Genomic DNA, 18834 nt, shown 5'->3' with positions numbered 1-18834 from the left:
GGATCCAGGCACACCCTGGAACTTTAGGACTGCACAACTGAAGCGCATTAAAGTGCTGTGTCAATCTGGCACAGCAAATCTATTTTTTTATATTAAAAATATTGCTTAGGAAAGTGTTGGGGAAGTGTTCTGAAGAGTGTGGGATAAGCAAATGATTAATGGGAAGCTGTGTAAACACCACAGCAATCAAATCAATATGAATCCAGGCTGCAATGTTCACTATCATATAACTTCCCTGCAAACAAATCACAATGAATGCTCAGTGAAGACTGGATTTAGTCTAACCTCCTTGTAAGGTCTGTTCCATCAAATCGACAGGCCATCCAGAAGAGCCATAAACCTTCTCCCTCCAGCCACAATCCTGACAAAAATCTTACACATACACAATCTATGCACAGCTATGAGGCTTGGCGAGGGGGGAGGAAGTTCCCATTGATGCTCATGTAGGGTGATTTTTGTTGGGATCGCAGTTGAGAAAGGGTAGATCAAACTTACCTACAAGTTGCAGTTCCAATAAAAATTGTGGGGGAGGACACACCTGTATTTTAAAAAAAAGTATCTGCATGCTGAATGCTCTGCATTTAGCACAATGTGTACTTTGAAACTGTGATGCCTTTCAAAGGGGGAGGGGGGCAGGCTTAGTCAAACTGATGGAGAACAGGCATATCAATTGCTTTCACCATGATGGTTGTAGAAGACCCTCTGTGCTCAAGGCTAGTGTGCCATTGTAGACCAACTGCTGGAAAGGGGGAGCAACAGCAGGAGAGCACTGTTCAGGACCAGCTCAAGACATTTTGTTGCCTGAGACAAAGAACAAGTTGATGCCCAGCCCATAATTCCATGTACGGAAGCAGACAGGAGGACCGGCAGCTAGGGATGGGGAAAAACTTCAAGTCAGTTCCCAAATTTGTGCTTTCTGAAACTGAAACACAACAATCCTTCAAAATCTGCACAAAATTTTGCAATGCACCAGCCAATGAATGTGTACCAAAAAAAAAGGCATATGCGAGGATAACGTGTGCATATAAATGCCTATATTGGCGAATATGGCCTTGGGTAGCCCAGTAGCATCTAGTTGGACATTGTAGGAAACAGGATGTGATTGCCTAAATGGGTCTTTGATGTGATCCACCAGGGCTCTTCTTATGAGCTCAGAGCTGCATGCACAGGAGTTAAAACTGCTGCATCCTCACAGTGGACTAGTGAAAGAGGAACCTGGAAAGTAGATTTGTAGTGAGTCCATCGGTCTCATCATGGTCTACACTGACTAGCGGGTTGGTTTTCTACTGTTTCAGAGAGGGGACATGTTGATGCTGGGACCTTTTGCACACTAAGGAAATGCTCTAACATTGAGCTACAGTCCTCCTCCAAAGGGTTAAAAGATCATCCATTGAGTTTCACAACTGAAGGGGCTGTTTGAACCTAGGTCTCCCTGACCCATTCTTTGTACAGCACAGCACCCTGGCTCTTGGGTGTAACACAGGGATGGTGAATCTATTGCCCTCCCAATGTTGTTGGACTCAAAGTACCTTCATTCTAGGCCACTGGCTGGGGCTAATGGATTGCAACACCTGCAATTTCCATCTCCCTGTTTTAATGGAACTGCTAAGCACATACTTTAATTATCTCCCCCTTTATGCTTTCTTTGTCACAGTTTAATCCCTCGGGAAAGCGGGGTATACTCTCCCCCAAAAAATGTTGGAAGGCATGTCTTCCAGACTCAAGCCTGATGAACAAAAGAATCGTTTGTTCTCTTAAGAAAAATATTGTTGAGTTCTTCTGTTCCATTCGCCAAACCTTGGATATTTACATGATGTCTTTTCTTTCATGTGACCCTAATATTATCAGACTAAACAATGGAAGCAGAAGTGAGAGTAGGGGAGAGAATGCTTCTTTGGTCTTTGTGCCAAAAAGTTAACTCAGAAATCTGTTGTGCATTTTTTAAAAAAACAAAACAAAACACCAAAAACTCCACATTACAACTGCATTTTTAAAAAATGGACCCCCCCTAATATTTTGCAGAGATTGGTCCAAGGTTTCAGAGCTTGCAAAATAATACAGCAAAATAATTTTCTCCTCCCTGACATCTGAGAAATTGTAGAAAGAATTCAAAGACTACGAAAATGTACAGAGGACAGTTTTGAAGGTGTTTTGCCAGACTGATGGCTGATTCATCTGAAAAATCATTTTTGGGAGTCTTGTGTTTTCTTTGCCTATGAAGGATGGAGTGTGTTTCATTAAATGGTGAGCGAGGCAGGCGGTGTTAATATTTTTCCAGATCCTTGCAATAGCAAATAATGTTCTATTTACCTGAGACACTTTTGGAGAGAAACGGATGACAAATGTCAGCCATCTCTACTCATCCCCTCTACATACACCACTTCCAATTATGTATCAGCAATTCTTACAAAATTGCTTTGATGTCAGGTAGCCAAAACTTACTTTTTTTTTCAAATGATAAAGCAAAAAAACAAAAACCAGCATTCTATTGACTGTTATGCTCTCACAACTTTTTTTAATATAATAATTTTTATTGGTTTTGCAATTTAGTTTTCCATTTACAAAAAAGAAAAATACAATCCAAAAGTATAGAATTCTCCGAATTCTCTGACTTTCATCCTCCCTTTCATGGGGTCCGCTAATAATCATTTTCACTGCATATCATATTATCTTACATATTTCCATATTGTTATTCATGTTTTTATACTGTATTTTATGCTGCTTCTACAATTAAGTGTTTTAAATTTGTTGTTCGCCGCCCTGAGCCGGGTTTTCTGAACCGGGAAGGGCGGGGTAAAAATAAAGGTTTATTGCTTATTATTTATTAAATCTCTATAGTTCCTTTCACATTGCGAGCGTGCTGACACAACTTGAGACCGAGGGATGTGAAGCAAAAATCCAACTTGCCACAGGAAGGAATTACAGGGAAATGAGCCACCATTGAAATGAAACCTCTTCTCAACAAAAATAGGCCAAAGAGAGTCATGTGGTACCATATGACAGCTATAGGAGCATCTCCACCCCCATCGTTCTGCCCGGACACTGAGGTCCAGCACCGAGGGCCTTCTGGCGGTTCCCTCACTGTAAGAAGCCAAATTACAGGGAACCAGGCAGAGGGCCTTCTCGCTAGTGGCACCTGCCCCGTGGAATGCCCTCCCACCAGATGTCAAAGAAAAGAACAACTACCAGACTTTTAGAAGACATCTGAAGGCAGCTCTGTTTAGGGAAGCTTTTTAATGTTCAATAGGTTATTGTATTTTAGTGTTCTGTTGGAAGCCGCCCAAAGTGGCTGGGGAAACCCAGCCAGATGGGCGAGGTATAAATAATAAATTATTATTATTATTATTATTATTATTAAGCATTGTTTAGACCAGGCTTGCTCACTGGTCAAAGCAATGAGAGAGCTTTCTTGACCCACACATTTAGGATTCGTTTCATTCACAAACGTCAAATAAAAGTAAGTATCCTTACCAACCCCTATTTGTTTAACTTGTCTTTAACATCTCTTTTTGAAGGGCAGCTGGGTGGACCAGAAACGAGAAGGGAAATAGGAGTACAGTGGCTGGAATCTGAACAGAGAGCTCTCCAAACCATAATGTTTTGTTGCAGGCTCCACATGATTCCTTTCCCACAATTACCTCCCAGGGTTCCTCTAGTTGCCCTGTTTAATTCATCCTGATTGGTCCCTATTTGCTTGCACAAAGCTTACACAGCAGTCAGAATCTGCCTCGTCTTTATGGAGTATTTGTTTTCATTTGTTTACAGTGTGATTATATGACAATGAGTATTCATTCTGATTTGCTGGTGTGGTGTTTACACACCTTCCCTTTAGTCAATTCTTCACCTGCCCACTTTTCAATGCATTTTTCCAACGCTGAAAAAGAAAAACACGTTATCCTTTAGTTTCGTCTTGTTGCATTGTAATTGATAGCATTGCTTCTTCTTTCATATGCTTTTCTCTGCCACTTTGAACATCACCATTTGAATAATAAAATGAGGATTACAGTGGTACCTCGGGATGCAAATGGGATCCATTCCGGAGCCCCGTTCACATCCTGAATGGAACATAAGACATAACGGCACGTCTGCGCATGTGCGGGTCGCGTTTTGCCGCTTCTGCACATGCGTGTGACATCATTTTGAGCGTCTGCGCATGCGCGAGCGGCAAAACCCGGAAGTAACACACTCCGTCACTTCTGGGTTGCCGCAGAGCACAACCCAAAAGCACTCAACCTGAAGCACATTCAACCCGAGGTCTGACTGTATAAGTGTCATTTTAAACATACAAATGCAGGGGTTGGCAACCTAAGGCCGATGGGCCATAAGCAGCCCATGGAGGTTGTTTAACTGGCCCATGGACCCCTGCCACACGCTCAGGGATCCCTGCTGCCTGCTTGGTTGGCTCCTGTGCACTGCGCTAAACCAGCGCAGAGCAGAGCGGGGACCGCCTTCCGTGGTGCTGGTCGGCTTCCCATTGGCTGCAGGAAGCTCCTGCGGCCAATGGGAAGCAGCCTGCGCATGCCTCCTCTGCGCCGGAAGGAACACCGGAAATAGCGTTTGAGCATGCGCATGTGTGCACGTACACTCCAGCTCACTGGAGAGCTCACCGTGAACTGGCCCAAGTCACACAAACTTTGCCAACCCCTGTACAAATGGGATGTGCCTACCTTGAGCCTATTATATCCAGCTGATTCTGTAAAAGGTAGTAGGTTGGAGAATCTAAGCAAAATGCTTCATGTCTACTGGAAATGCTGCATAGCAGGAAGCCAATGAACCAAGAGGAAGCACTGACCCTCATAAGGGAAAAGGCCACAAAAAAAAGATGCAGAAGCCTCCGGATATGCACTTTTGACAGCATTCAGCATTGATATGCAAGGGCTGTTTAACACCTTGCAGTCAACTCTGCTCAGCCATCACATTTTGCTCTGGGTCTCTTGCTGAATGATAGGTCTTGCCTTGGTAAGTCAGTCATCTTAAGGAGTCGAGATGAGTTGCTTTGGCAACTCAGCCTTCCAAGCCCTGTGGCGCAATGTCACTCAAACGCCTGGATGAATTAAGATGAAATAAGCTCATAACGCTCCTGACCCAGCCACTAGCACCCCAGACTGACAGCCAAAACACCCCCCCCCCCAATAATGTCTTTGGTGGTTTCCGCATCCCACTCAAGACAGTGAATATTATGTTGTTTAGTTTCCTCCCACTTTCCCATGTGCTGAGAAATTCTAAGGACCAGCCATACTTTCCGGGGTTCAGCTTCCTTTGGAGAAAGGATCCCTTGGAGAACAAGGTGTCACTGTGATGTTTGTGTTCATTTACAAATGCTCAAGCTGAGCATAGGTGGGAGCAGACAGGACAGGACTCTTATCAAGCAGCAAACCCCCTGCTCTCACATCACATCTACAAACCTGCATCCCCATATGCTTTTACTTTACAGCTCCCAGTTCTCTCGCCACCCCTTTCTCGGTGTGCTTCCACACAACGCCGCTGCCTTATTGTTTTTAGTTGCTTGTGGAAACTGCAGCATACCTTCCACACCATTTGTAGATTTCCATTTCTTTCTTTGACCTGGTGTTGCCATTCCACACTGACGCCAATGGACAGAACATCACCAGAAGTCTCAGTAACTCAACGTACCCTCTTCCCACAGAACTACTTGTGCTCTATAAGCTGGCATGGAAGTGTGTCATACTCTTGTGCATAGTGATGATGATTTTCCTCCCAGAATTCCCATATTTCAAAATTTTGATTGGCCATGACTCATGGCAGATCTTGCCCTCCCTTTCTCTGCCTGTACTTCTTTTCTAATCACATTGGCCCTAGCAAATTTGTGTTTCCTTTTGTCTTGGGGTTGTTTTTTTTAGGGGGAGGGTGCATTTCCTCTTTTGGAGAGATATAGAAGTAGTCACTCTATTCTTACTCTATGCTTGCTAACCCAGAAGCAACTTCTATGGTGGACAAATCATGAATGTGACTGTGGCATAAAGCAACCATTTCACGTATTCATAACGCTCCAAGATTCCTTCCCCATGTACAGATTTTTTTAAAATTGTATGGTAAACTAATGGTGCAGCTGGTGTAAATAGCTTTGGAGTCTTGATTCTTGGTCTTCCTATGAGATATTCCAGTCTGAATGGAAGTGCTGTGTCTGTGCTTGAGAGCAACAGTCCCACAATAATAAAGATATGGGAAAACTCAATCTAACGTCTTGGAATGACTTGGAAAGATCCACTTCACTAACAGGACACACAATATTAGATTCTGACTCAGAAGGTAGCCTGTTGCCTGAGGAATTATGCCAGGAAGCATAACTCCACCACAGACGACATTGTAATCAATAATAGTGATAAGGAGTTTGAGTCAGAGCTTGATACAAGGGCTAATAACAGACCTGTGGAGGAATGAACGAAAGCTTGGGCCTTTTACAAAATGTGCACTTTCCCTGCTGATTCAACAGGAGCAGAGGTGACTGGTCTCATTCTAAACTCTCTCTGACTTCTCATCTGGCGTTTCTTTGATTCGCAAGCTGGTTTGACAGAATAGGTGCCCTGAATCACTATTGCATACGTGATATGATTAACTTGAAGATGTAAAGTAAGCTTGCAACTTACACGGGGTTACGTTCCAGGGATCACACCTAAAGCTGAAATCAGGTATAGTCAAAACACAGTAGTAGTAGTAGTACTAGTACTAGTACTACTAGTAGTAATAATTTAATAATAATACCCCACCCATCTTGCCGGGTTTCCCCTGCCACCCTGGGTGGCTCCCAACAGAATATTAAAAACACGATAAAACATCAAACATTAAAAACTTCCCTAAACAGGGCTGCCTTCAGATGTCTTCTAAAAGTCAGATAGTTGTTTATTTCCTTGACATCTGATGGGAGGGTGTTCTACAGTGTGGGCGCCACCACCAAGAAGGCCCTCTGCCTGGTTCTCTGTAACCTCACTTCTCAGAGTGAGGGAACTGCCAGAAGGCCCTCAGAGCTGGACCTCAGTGGGTTCAATGGTGAGTAGGATTGCCAAAGTTATTTCCCCAGAAACCCTGTTCCCCTGTTGTTGTTGCCGTTGTTGCCAAGCACATAAAGCTTAACAAGCACAAGTTAAATGCATGTAAGTTGTGGGCTTACTGCATATCCAGAATCAAAAACAGAGGATAGTTTTCTATTCAGGGATGAGATACAAGGGGTGAGAAATCCCCCACCCTTTAGCTTGCGCTGTTGAGATACATCAAAATATCGAGGTTTATCACAGCAACGTTATAGATCTGCCTTCCTGCCCAGTGCACCATTTGGATGAGAGGAAGGAGAAGATTTCAGTAACACAGCTATGCTTTTCAAATGCCAAACACTCAGATAGCAAGTCAACCCACGGGAAATTAATGAGCCTCTGTGTGAGATTTGCTGAAATCTGACATAAAGACCCAGGAAGAGCATCTTGTAGAATTCCCCAATCCCCTAAATTTCTGAAATAATCACTGGGAGAACTTTTTGGAAGCATATAATAAGCTGACTCATAGAGATGGCGGCCTCTGACTGGAGCCTTTAAATCACCACCATCGGCTGATTTCAAGCAACAGATGTGACAGGAAGACCTGAGAAATGGGGGGGGGGGAGCAATATTAAGCCGATCATTAGTGTCAACTGCAAAGAGTGAAGACAGGACATAAATATGGAGGTGCAGGGAAAGGCTAAATTGGTGGAGAGGAGTATTCTTTACTAAACTCCAAAATGTTTATTTTTGCTTCAGAAGATACTTGTCAGTCACCTTTGCGCCATTTCAAAATAACTTGCTTATTGATATTCAACTCTCACAGGAAAGCAAATGGGCAAGTGTCTGCATTTCTGAGGTAAAATACAGCGAGTTCTGATGCCGCTGTGACACCAAGATAAAGCTCTGCTCTTGGGTGTTAAGCTCAGACGGTTATATAACTCTTAAGCTGATAGCAAATGGCAGCCACAAAGGTCTGGTCATTTTTAAATGAGGCCCAAGTGTCTACTCAGAAGCCACTGGAATAGAATCACAGAAGTGGAGGAGGCCTCGTAGGTGAGCAGATCCATCCTCCTGCTCATTGCAGCATCCTCAACTGATGGCCTTCCAGGCTTTGCTTAGAAATGTCAGGTGATGGAGAAGCTGTAACCTCTCTGCCTCAATTATTCTGTTGTCAAACTGCTCAAGAAGTTTTGCGCATGGGGAGGCAGAGCTTAGAGGAGCCAGGTGTGGGGATTTAAAAAACAAACCAAGAGGAGAGCATGAATAGGGAACATTTTTTTCAGCATGAGGCCCACAATCCTTTGAGGGAAACATTTCTGGACCACTTGCCGATGCTGTGTGAGGCCAAGGCGAAAGATGGCAGAGCAATCGATGACTTCTACCTTTCTTCAGTAGACTTAAAACCCTTCACACACTGGCATTCAGGCAAAGAAGAAGCATTATCAGAGTCTAAGTATACATTCCAGGCAGACAAAAGCACTCAAGATGGGTGTGAAGCAGTGCTGGTGGTGGGTGTGGCCGCATTTGACCCCCAGATGTTCCCCATAGCTTCAGTAGAGTAACACACAGCCTGAAGTATTAAACTGAAAACAGCCACTGACCACAATTCCTTATGGACAAACAGAGGAGTTTTCCTTCTGGCCTATGTCTCTGTACTGAAAGCCCTTTCCTTGTCTTGTATTTGAAGTGTTCTACAGGGAGCTGGCTTCAGGCACCAGGCCTGTTGGCAGATCAACTCTGCGTTACAAAGATGCCTGCAAATGAGACATGATGGCTTGCAATGTTATGTACTGAAGTTCTCACCCTGGGCCAGCAGGGGGATACTGTAGATAGTTTTCACTCAGGTCCACATATGCAAATAAGGAATTGAAAGTGACGTTCAGTGACTGGATAAAAAGGTAAAGGTACCCCTGCCCGTACGGGCCAGTCTTGACAGACTCTGGGGTTGTGCGCCCATCTCACTCAAGAGGCCGGGGGCCAGCGCTGTCCGGAGACACTTCCGGGTCACGTGGCCAGCGTGACAAAGCTGCATCTGGCGAGCCAGAGCCGCACACGGAAACGCCGTTTACCTTCCCGCTAGTAAGCGGTCCCTATTTATCTACTTGCACCCGGGAGTGCTTTCGAACTGCTAGGTTGGCAGGCGCTGGGACCAAACAACGGAAGCGCACCCCGCCGCAGGGATTCGAACCGCCGACCTTTCGATTGGCAAGCCCTAGGCGCTGAGGCTTTTACCCACAGCGCCACCCACGTCCCTCAGTGACTGGATAAGTTACAGAAAATTGTTACTGTTGCTTTGTAGTTGAGCTCTATATAAGCAGGCTGGCTGAACCCTTCAGTCCTGTTCTGTTCTGGGCCTGTGAATAAACAAGAGCTGTTTGAAGAATCGCTGTGTCATCTGATATGTTCACCCACAACTTAACAGGCAAGATCAACCCTGCTGTGTGGAAATCCCTTGCAGACAACCGCAGTGCCTGGAGACAGACAGTCAGGTTGCGTATCCACAGCAGTGGCCAGAGGCCGAATGATCACTGGGAGGAGCTCAGAAAGAAGAAATGCCATGGTACACCTGTAGCAGCACAACCGGACACCTTCATTTGTCCCAGCTGCAACAAAGCATGTCTCTCTTGTATCGGTTTCTGCAGCCACAGCAGGCGCTGTAACTCTCCAATGGCTTGACTTCACCCCTGAAGGCCCACTCTTCCATTGCCTCCCGAGGCAGATGGGTGCCAACCATTTGCAGTTGGAAGTGGCAACCAGTTCAATTTTGTGTCGGTGGTGGACAGTGGTCAAACTGCACGCACTTGGAGAAGGAAAGGAAGTAGAGGGAAAGCAGGCAATGACTTCAAAAAAAGCAGTTCTGCTTGCCTTCTGAGATGTGTCTGAAGGTACAAAGGCTCCAGGCTGTGTTGTAACAACATATTTTGGTGCTGGCAGTGGTGTGGGGGCATTTACAAAAAACAAGGCCAGTCTGATAGGGCCCTACTTACAGCACTTATAGTCCTCTCCCAACAACTGGCATTCAGAGGTATACTGCCTCCAACAGTGGGTGGTAGAATCATGAGTACAGATTAATTAAGCCACAGGGAGAAATACCAGTATCCCACAATGCCTCGAAATATCAGGACCGGACAAATAGCAAGGACAAGGAGCCCTCAAATCATTAAATGACTCAGATGTTACACCTTCGCATTCTGCACACACGTCAACATGATGAACTTCCCAGAACCGGTTTGCAATGGGGCTCCATGTTTCCCAGTGATTCATCTCAGCAGCCTTGGAGTTTGTGACTCAAGCGACAACTCCTAAAGCCCCCAACTCGGCTGTTGGTTTTCTCTTTCCCCCTTCATTCTTCATAGAGCTCTGTTCAGTAAAGGATGACCTTGGTTCTTGTTTATCTCTGGCAAGCGTGGCATGAAATGTAGCAACAACCCAAAGCCCTAAATCTCTGGAGCTCCTTGCAGCCCACGCAGTGTGACTCCTGGGAAAGTGGCTTGGGCCCCCACTTTGGAGTTACACGAAATTTGAGAGAACTAATTGCTGCAAACACAACACCTCCTACTAATGAATGTCTTGTTTTTCTTAGAACTTGCTATCAACAGCTTCTCTAACGGATAGGGAAGCAGTAACAATGACAATGTTATCTTTGGGTCTGCAGTTGCCTCCCATTGATCAAGCCAGCTTGAAATATGTTTGCCAAGGTTTTCTTCTGCCCATTTCTTTTCTTGATCTTAGAACCAGGAAGGGAGTTATGAGAAGGGGCTCCAAGTTGACCGGCAAAAATAAATAAACTATGTTTGTGCATCATTTGTGTAGATTTGCAGTTCCCATGCAAGTCTGGTGGGCTGTGTGGTTGTAGGGGGGAATTTAAGTGAGGGATATGGGTAGACAAAGCCCGATACCAAATCCATCACACATACCCTCCGACATTTCTCCAATGAAAATAGGGACATCCCATTCCATAATGATATTTTTACTATTTATACCCCACACATCTTACTGAGTTGCCCCAGCCACTCTGGGCAGCTTCCAATATATATATAAACATAATAAAACAATAAGCATTTTTTGGAAAAACTTCCCTATACAGATGGTTTGGGGTTTGGATAACTCCATACTCTCCAACATTTCTCCACCTGAAGCATGGGGGAAGGTGCCAGACCAACAGCTGAGCTGGCCTTTGATTTGCTGGTACCAGGGAGGGGGAAGAAATTTGATTCGGTTTGCATTTAAAGGCGAACCTACCTAGTTTACCCTTTCTGAAATAATAAACAGCCTTCCTTCAGAATTCACACTTCCCCAAATTTTTGCAATGCAGTTTGTTGTAAAAGTTCTCCACCCAAGTAATGAGTGCAAAAAATGCATTTGCTACAGTGTGCATCTAAATGCATATGTTCATTAAAATAACATACAAAAATACATTATGCTAGGTGAAATTGCATACAAAAAAGTGTATATTAGATAGGTGGGGTATAAATAAATTATTATTATTATTATTATTATTATTATTATTATTATTATTATCATTATGAGACAAGTCACATTAAAATACTGCAGAATTCTCATTAGTATTTTTTTTTAATTGCAAACTGATGTAGAAAAGTGGGGAACTGAATGTAAGATTGGAAAAATGAGAAGCCAAACGAAATCAACATGTTTGCCTATTGCTCTTGGATGCTGCAAACACACACACACACACACACACACACACACACACACACACACACGGGAAACACCAAATCTACAATAATTTGCCATGTGGAAGCACTAACACGTCACAACTTCTGATCAGCAGTTTCGCCTCCAGAACAAGACCCTCTCCATGGGCCTCCCTTCCTTCTGTGATTCTAACTCACCACTACATCCATCACCAGCTGGTCCTCCTCCTCTTCCTAATCAATGCTATTACATGCTTGTTTGCCAGACAGAACATCCATGCCATCTACTCCTCCTCCTCCTAACCACCACCAGCATCTCTGTCAGAGCAACAAGTGGACAAACAAGCAGGTAGAAGTGGTCAAGGGGAGCCCAGGGGGTACTCTTGAACGCTGGACCCTCACTATGAGGCCTTTGGCAGGTGCCTGACTCTGCTGAGCAGAGTCGATTCCAGCCTGGCTGATCAGAGAGGCTGTATTCACACACTTCCTCTTCCTACAAACAAGAGTGATAGCATTTAACTGTGTGTCTTTATGGCTTCTGCTCCTGACGCCATGGCCTAAATAGAAGTCTTTTTATCTTGCCTTCCAAAGCGATGCTGTGAAAATCTATGGGGATTTATCACAGGCATATCTTTGTCATGGAGCCACAAGCATATCGGGATTTTAGAAAAAATGCCGCGGCCTGCAGATTGACAGCTAGACCTTTGAAGTGAAAACGCGCCGAGATAGTCATCGCAGAGAGATCAAGCCTGCTTCAGGCTTGTTGATCTCAGATGAGGCTTTAGTATGAGCAGCTATGCATTAGATCATGACTATGGTGTAACTGCGCCATATTCAGAGTGTGGTTGCTGGTCCATCTTATCACAATAGTGTCTACTTTGATAGTAAGGTAGCCACTTATGCATCCCCGAAACAGAGTACAAAAGATGGGGCATATAGCTTATGATCTCCATCAGCTAAGTTCTATGTATAGACGCACATTTAGGAATAATTCCTATAGTGATGCATCTCCTTAAAGTGAGGAACGCTCTGGCCAGGTGACCTGTGTGACTCTCTTTGTCTGGGGTCAGGTGCTAACTGTTGGTGGGCAATTCCTAGCCCCCTTAACTTACAGGACCCAGGATTCTTTGGAGCATTGGGTATGCTTTGAATGTGTTGATCTGCCCTAATTTTGTCTTCTGCCACATAACCCACAGCAGCCATTTTGTGACAGGTGCCTCCAGCACTTTCTCAAACTTCAACATGTGCCCACTGGTCCAAAAAGGTTTGCCATGCCTGAAACAGAGGAATGTCCTCAATAGAGCAGAACACAAGGCAATCCTAACTGATAGGCCTTGACCAAGATGCTTGGAGAGGGGTCATCCTAGTGGCATAGGATGGGGGGCACAGGGGTGGTTGCCCCGGGCACAAAATTGTCAGGGGGTGCTAAATTTCAGCACCCAGTGCTGCCTCAACACAGCTGTGTGCTTCCATCAATGAGCTCCGTTGAATACGGCTTCTCCATGTGTACCAGGAAGTTGCCTCTCCAGGCAATGGAACGTATCTTTTTTTCTTATCTCTGTGGCTGCAATCTCCTGGGTGATGCAGATGCCAGTAGGCAGTTGAATGTGCATGCGTACTCTGTCCCGGCCACTGGCAACCCATGCTATGTCACTGGGTCATCCCCATTCCTGTTACCAGAAATCCACCGACTGGGAAAGGAACGGCACTTGAGCGCAATCGCCACACATGGTGGTAATTGCCAAATTTGCAGTCATGCCATGTGCCCCCCCCTATTTAATTATAGGCATGATGGGCAGTGCTCAGTGGGAACAAGGAGTATGGGGAAGAGAGAGTTAACCCTTCCATTCACTTTGATCACAGCAAAAACCATCCTCCATGCGGCTGTTAGGCTTGGGGAGAGGCCCCATTGGCTCCTTTTGCTGCATGGGGGTGCAGGGAGGGTCAAACCTGTCCTCTCTTTGTGCTGCCCCCCCGCCCCCCGCAGACTCGCCATGTCTGTAATTAAATAAAGAGGGGAAATGTGAAGATTGCAAAAGTGAAATAATTAGCATCATGTGCAGCTGAGTTCTCTATAAGAAGAGGCATGCTTTGTGCATAGAAGCTTCCAATTTAACCCCCTGGCATCTTTAGTGAAGAAGATCATGTACAAATGATGGGAGAGAGGAAGTCAGCCTTAGATCCTGGAGAGCTGCAGCCCATCAGAGTAGACAATAATGGGCTGGTTCGATGGGAAAACAGTCTGGCTTGATATATTGCAGCTTCCTATGTACCAGAAGTGTTGGGACTTTATACGTGCAGAGCTTGTGTTCTTCCAGTGAGCTATGATTCTTCTCCAAAGCAGTATAAAGGTGCCTGCCAATAGATAGCTCTGCTGGCAGTGAGTCAATATCAATCAGTTTTAATGGTATATAGCCAAAGGCCTTTACAAGGGGTGACAGAGAATAAAAGAAAACATCTAAAATCATACACGTAACCTGTAGCAGTTTACAACTTAAAAGAAATATACAAAATTAAGACTTAAGACTGTAGTGCATTCACATAGCTGGAACGGAGCTTCTTGGCTGCCAGTGCGAATTTGGCTACCTGGTGTGTAATATACAGATGTTCATCTGCTAGGGGTTTCGCTGTCACTTCCTGTGCGAATCAACCTGGAAGCCAATCAAGAATTGGCAATATAAATTTTCCTCTGGGCGTCGCATACAGGGAGGAAATCAGCAGGTAGTGTGTGAGGTCCTCTTACCTGATTGCATCCATGTCTACATTTGCGATCCGTATGGGCAATTCCCCGGTATCTCCCCTCTAAATATGCCGAGGGCATCTGTTGAAATCTTAGTTCTACAAAGGCCCTGCGTAGTTGTGGGAAGGTCAGTGTCTCAAGGTAAGGGGGTCTTAATTTGGGGGTACCAAGTAGAGTAGCAGGCACCAATGATGGATGCTCTGTCTTGGTTGGCATCCTGATCAAAAATCCAGTTTCTAAGGTCACGTGGGCTAAGGGCTATGTAGTTCTCCATTTGGAGATTATAAACCCTAAGATTATCTTGGCACTTTTGTGCCCAGCCCCCTGTCCTTAGTTTCTCTAACCAGCAGAGCTTAGTAAGAGTTTGATCCTCGAAGGCATTTAGCCTGCACCCATATCTCAGATAGGCTAGGTCCATTCTGGCTGCTAGCAAGGGAAGGCCCAACTCAGCTCTGGGGTGGGCTGCCAGCGTCCCACAGGGAAGCCCCAAAATCTGCCTCATAAATTTATTTTGTAGGACCTCTGTTTCAGATTTGACACTAGTTTCCCATATCTCAGCCCCATAGAGCATTTGGGCAATGATTTCAGAGATAAAGATCTTAATAGTTGGGTTGAATAACTGTCCACCCTTTGAATGGAAGAACCTATATAGCTGCCCAGTAGAACAGCCAGATATTAGCTCAATTGCTTCCAGATGGGGTTTCCACAATGACTTCCCAATGATAAGTAATCCTAGATACTTACTCAAGGTTGTGGCTGTCTAGAGTCCACCTGGACTTGGTAGTCCTCTTCTGAGTCAAGAAACCAGCTTTAGGTGCAGCAGAGACTTTAACCATTGGGATTGGAGAAGAGGCGGGGAGGGAGGCCAACACTAGGTGGAGCCAGAGCCAATGACAGAGTCAGCTGATTCTGGTTTCCCCCCCATCGTCCTACCTGCTGACTTTGACAAAGGCAATTCTCAGACTATTGTATGAAAGGAGAGATGGTTAGCACTTCTCTGAATGAGGATGGAAGAGGTCCAAGTGGCCTATACAATACTCACATGATTAAGGCATTGCCACTTACCTTTTTGAAAGCCAGTGTGGCATAGTGGTTAGAGTGTTGGACTAGGACCTGGGAGACCAGGGTTCAAGCCCCCTCTTAGCTAAGAAGCTGACTTGTTGTCCTTGGGCCAGTTACTATCTTTCAGCCTGACTCCCTCGCAGAGTTGTTTTGAGGAATAAAAATGGGGAACCCAAGAACCACGTGATGCTACTTTCAGCTCCATGGAGGAAAGGAAGGACATGAATGTAAAAATAAAAATAAAGGTAAAGGTAAAGGTACCCCTGCCCGTACGGGCCAGTCATGTCCGACTCTAGGGTTGCCTGCTCATCTCGCTCTAGAGGCCGTGAGCCGGCGCCGTCCGAGGACACTTCCGGGTCACGTGGCCAGCGTGACGAAGCTGCTCTGGCGAGCCAGCACCAGCACCAGCGCAGCGCACGGAAACGCCGTTTACCTTCCCGCTATAAAGCGGTACCTATTTATCTACTTGCACTTAAGGGTGCTTTTGAACTGCTAGGTGGGCAGGAGCTGGGACCGAACGACGGGAGCTCACCCCGCCGCGGGGATTCGAACCGCCGACCATACGATCGGCAAGTCCTAGGCACTGAGGTTTTACCCACAGTGCCACCCACGCCCCAAAAATAAAAATAGATTATCTAATTTCTTTACCGTTTAATATATTTTTAAAATATCTCTAAGCGGTGTGCAAAAAACTGTAGCAGCAACATAAAAGAAATGCAAAAATACACCGTTACTTATAAAAATACAGAGTGACCAATATATAAAAAGCAATACCAATTGATTTTCCTTCTGACACGCTGTCGGTCCCAGCCTCTGGGTTCTCACCCAGGGTCCAAGCAAACTCTCAGCTCACCCCCCAAAATCTGACGACAAGAAGAGTTTCTGGGAGCAGCAGACATCACCCTAGTTTCTCACTCTAGACTGGCTTTTCTTGCATGGTACCTCCTTGGGCTGCCCATAGTTGTTTGTGACCCATTCAGATGCACTCTCCACACCCAGTTCCAGGTGCAGCAGGTTTGTTAAATTCCTTGGGGGGGGGTCCAGAGGATGGGTAGAGCGGCCCTTTCCACTCACAGCTCTTTCCTTCCCCCTCTGTCCTCTCCTCCTCCAGCTACTTAATAAGACTGACAGTTGTCAGTCTTATTGTAATTCTGGTTGTAATAAAGAAGGTAGGCACAGGTGGGGCTTGGTGGGGCAGTTCTGCTACAGTGGTACCTCGGGTTACAGACGCTTCAGGTTACAGACGCTTCAGGTTACAGACTCCGCTAACCCAGAAATAGTACCTCAGGTTAAGAACTTTGCTTCGGGACGAGAACAGAAATTGCGTGGCCACGGTGCGGCAGCAGGCCCCATTAGCTAAAGTGGTACCTCAGGTTAAGAACAGTTTCAGGTTAAGAACGGACCTCCGGAACAAATTAAGTTCTTAACCCGAGGTACCACTGTATTTGCATGCCCTTCTACAAGTCAGGCATGGTGAACCAGCCCAAATTTCCATGAAAGGCTGTGTTTTCATATTCAGACTCTGTTTATTTGTTTATAAGCTGAAGTAATAATAAAAAAAGAAAATGATTAAATGAATCAAACGTTTAAATGAATCAAATGCAAAAACAAAACATGGAAATGACAGTGGATTCTGAGGCAGCTCAGCCTGATCCCATCCCTCCCACAGATTGCCCGGCTGGTGCTCCCCGCTGAGCTCTGAGATACTCCCAGTGGGCCAACTGCAGATCTGCACATTCAGCTGGCTGAAGGGGGAAGTTGGCTCCAACGGAATGACACCTGCGTCATTGACTCAGCCAAGAGAGCTGAGCAGAGGGATGCCTCCTCTCAGTCAACCCCCTGCCAGAGCGGAAGTTGGACTGTTCTGCCCATCTCTGCTAGGTGCTCTGGCTTCCAGATTACACCTGTGTGGTGTACTCAGCCAGTGTAATCTGGTGAACTGGGTTCGCTTCCCCGCTCCTCCACATGCAGCTGCTGGGTGACCTTGGGCTAGTCACACTTCTTTGAAGTCTCTCAGCCCCACACACCTCACAGAGTGTTTGTTGTGGGGGAGGAAGGGAAAGGAGAATGTTGGCCGCTTTGAGACTCCTTGGGTAGTGATAAAGCGGGATATCAAATCCAAACTACTCCTCCTCCACCACCTGGGTTCCTGGGATAAGGAAGCAATGGCTGAGTTCTGGAAAACTTGCCGCTTGCCTTTTTGGTTTTGGTCCCATTAAATCAATGGCACCACTGTGGGTTTTGGATTCTTTGCCCGCCCCCTTTTATGACCTAGCATAGCTTCCTTTGCATCCTATAAAGCAATTGGTCCTTAGCTTAGCATCCTTAGCTTCCCAAGTACTTTAGTGCCCAATCTGATTGGTCTCAAGGGAAGGCGAGGCGTGCTGGAAGAAGTGGGATATAGCGTCGCTAAGCAACAATGAGCCACGTGGCTTCCGCCAACATGTTTTATTCCACAATCCCTTCTGTAGCTGCATCCTTTCCCTAGCAACATCTGAACACATATAGAATATCAATTGGAACAATCAGCTTTTGGGGAACATTACAAATAAACGGGAGGTACTAGCAGTAATTACTTTCCAGTCTGGTTTTAGAGTCTTTTCATGCATACAGGGCTGCATTCTCAAGATCATTTAACACAGATTAGGTAAATTAGGTAATAATCTCAAGGTAAATTGTTCCATGTTAGTTTACCTGTGATACCAAGGATTCCAATGGGGCTTGATTTTGTATGTAGCATACTCATGCATAAGGAATAGGGGATAAATTTTATTTAGTTTGCATTTAAAAGGAGCAACTTAACTAATTTGCAATTTCTGAAGCAGCGAGCAAACCACAACACAGCCATTCTTTGAAAGGATGGCCATAGAACCACTTCCACATTCGGTGGCCCAAGTAATAAGTATGAAAATGCATATATTGGGATAAATTGTGCATAAGAATGCATATGGAGTACAGTGGTGCCTCGCAAGACGAAATGAATCCGTTCCGCAAGTCTCTTCGTCTTGCGGTTTTTTCGTCTTGCGAAGCACGGCTATTAGCGGCTTAGCGGCTTTAAGAAAAAGGAAACAAACTCGCAAGACGTTTCGTCTTGCGAAGCAAGCCCATAGGGAAATTCGTCTTGCAGAACGACTCAAAAAATGGAAAACCCTTTCGTCTAGCGAGTTTTTCGTCTTGCGAGGCATTCGTCTTGCGGGGCACCACTGTACATATATAAAAACAGAAACAAGAAGTACATTAGAGGAAATTGCTTTGCAAAAAAATGTGTATATTCAGCAAATTTGCATATAAAATTGTGAAAATTGTGAGAAATTAGTGCTAAAAGGGTAGAAGGAAAATGGAGATAATACAACAAACGATCAAACTTTTGCATTTGAAACTCCCT

General features: G+C 45.2%; 1 pseudogene; it reads left to right on the top strand.

Annotated features, from left to right (window-relative positions):
* Window positions 1–15350: 15350 nt before the first annotated feature.
* On the top strand, window positions 15351–15490 carry LOC114598233 (U6atac minor spliceosomal RNA; annotated as a pseudogene).
* The last annotated feature ends 3344 nt before the right edge of the window (window positions 15491–18834 follow it).

The sequence above is a fragment of the Podarcis muralis genome, chromosome 6, assembly GCF_964188315.1.
Source record: "Podarcis muralis chromosome 6, rPodMur119.hap1.1, whole genome shotgun sequence".
Classification (NCBI taxonomy): Eukaryota; Metazoa; Chordata; class Lepidosauria; order Squamata; family Lacertidae; genus Podarcis; species Podarcis muralis.
This window is presented reverse-complemented; position numbering and strand designations above follow the sequence as displayed.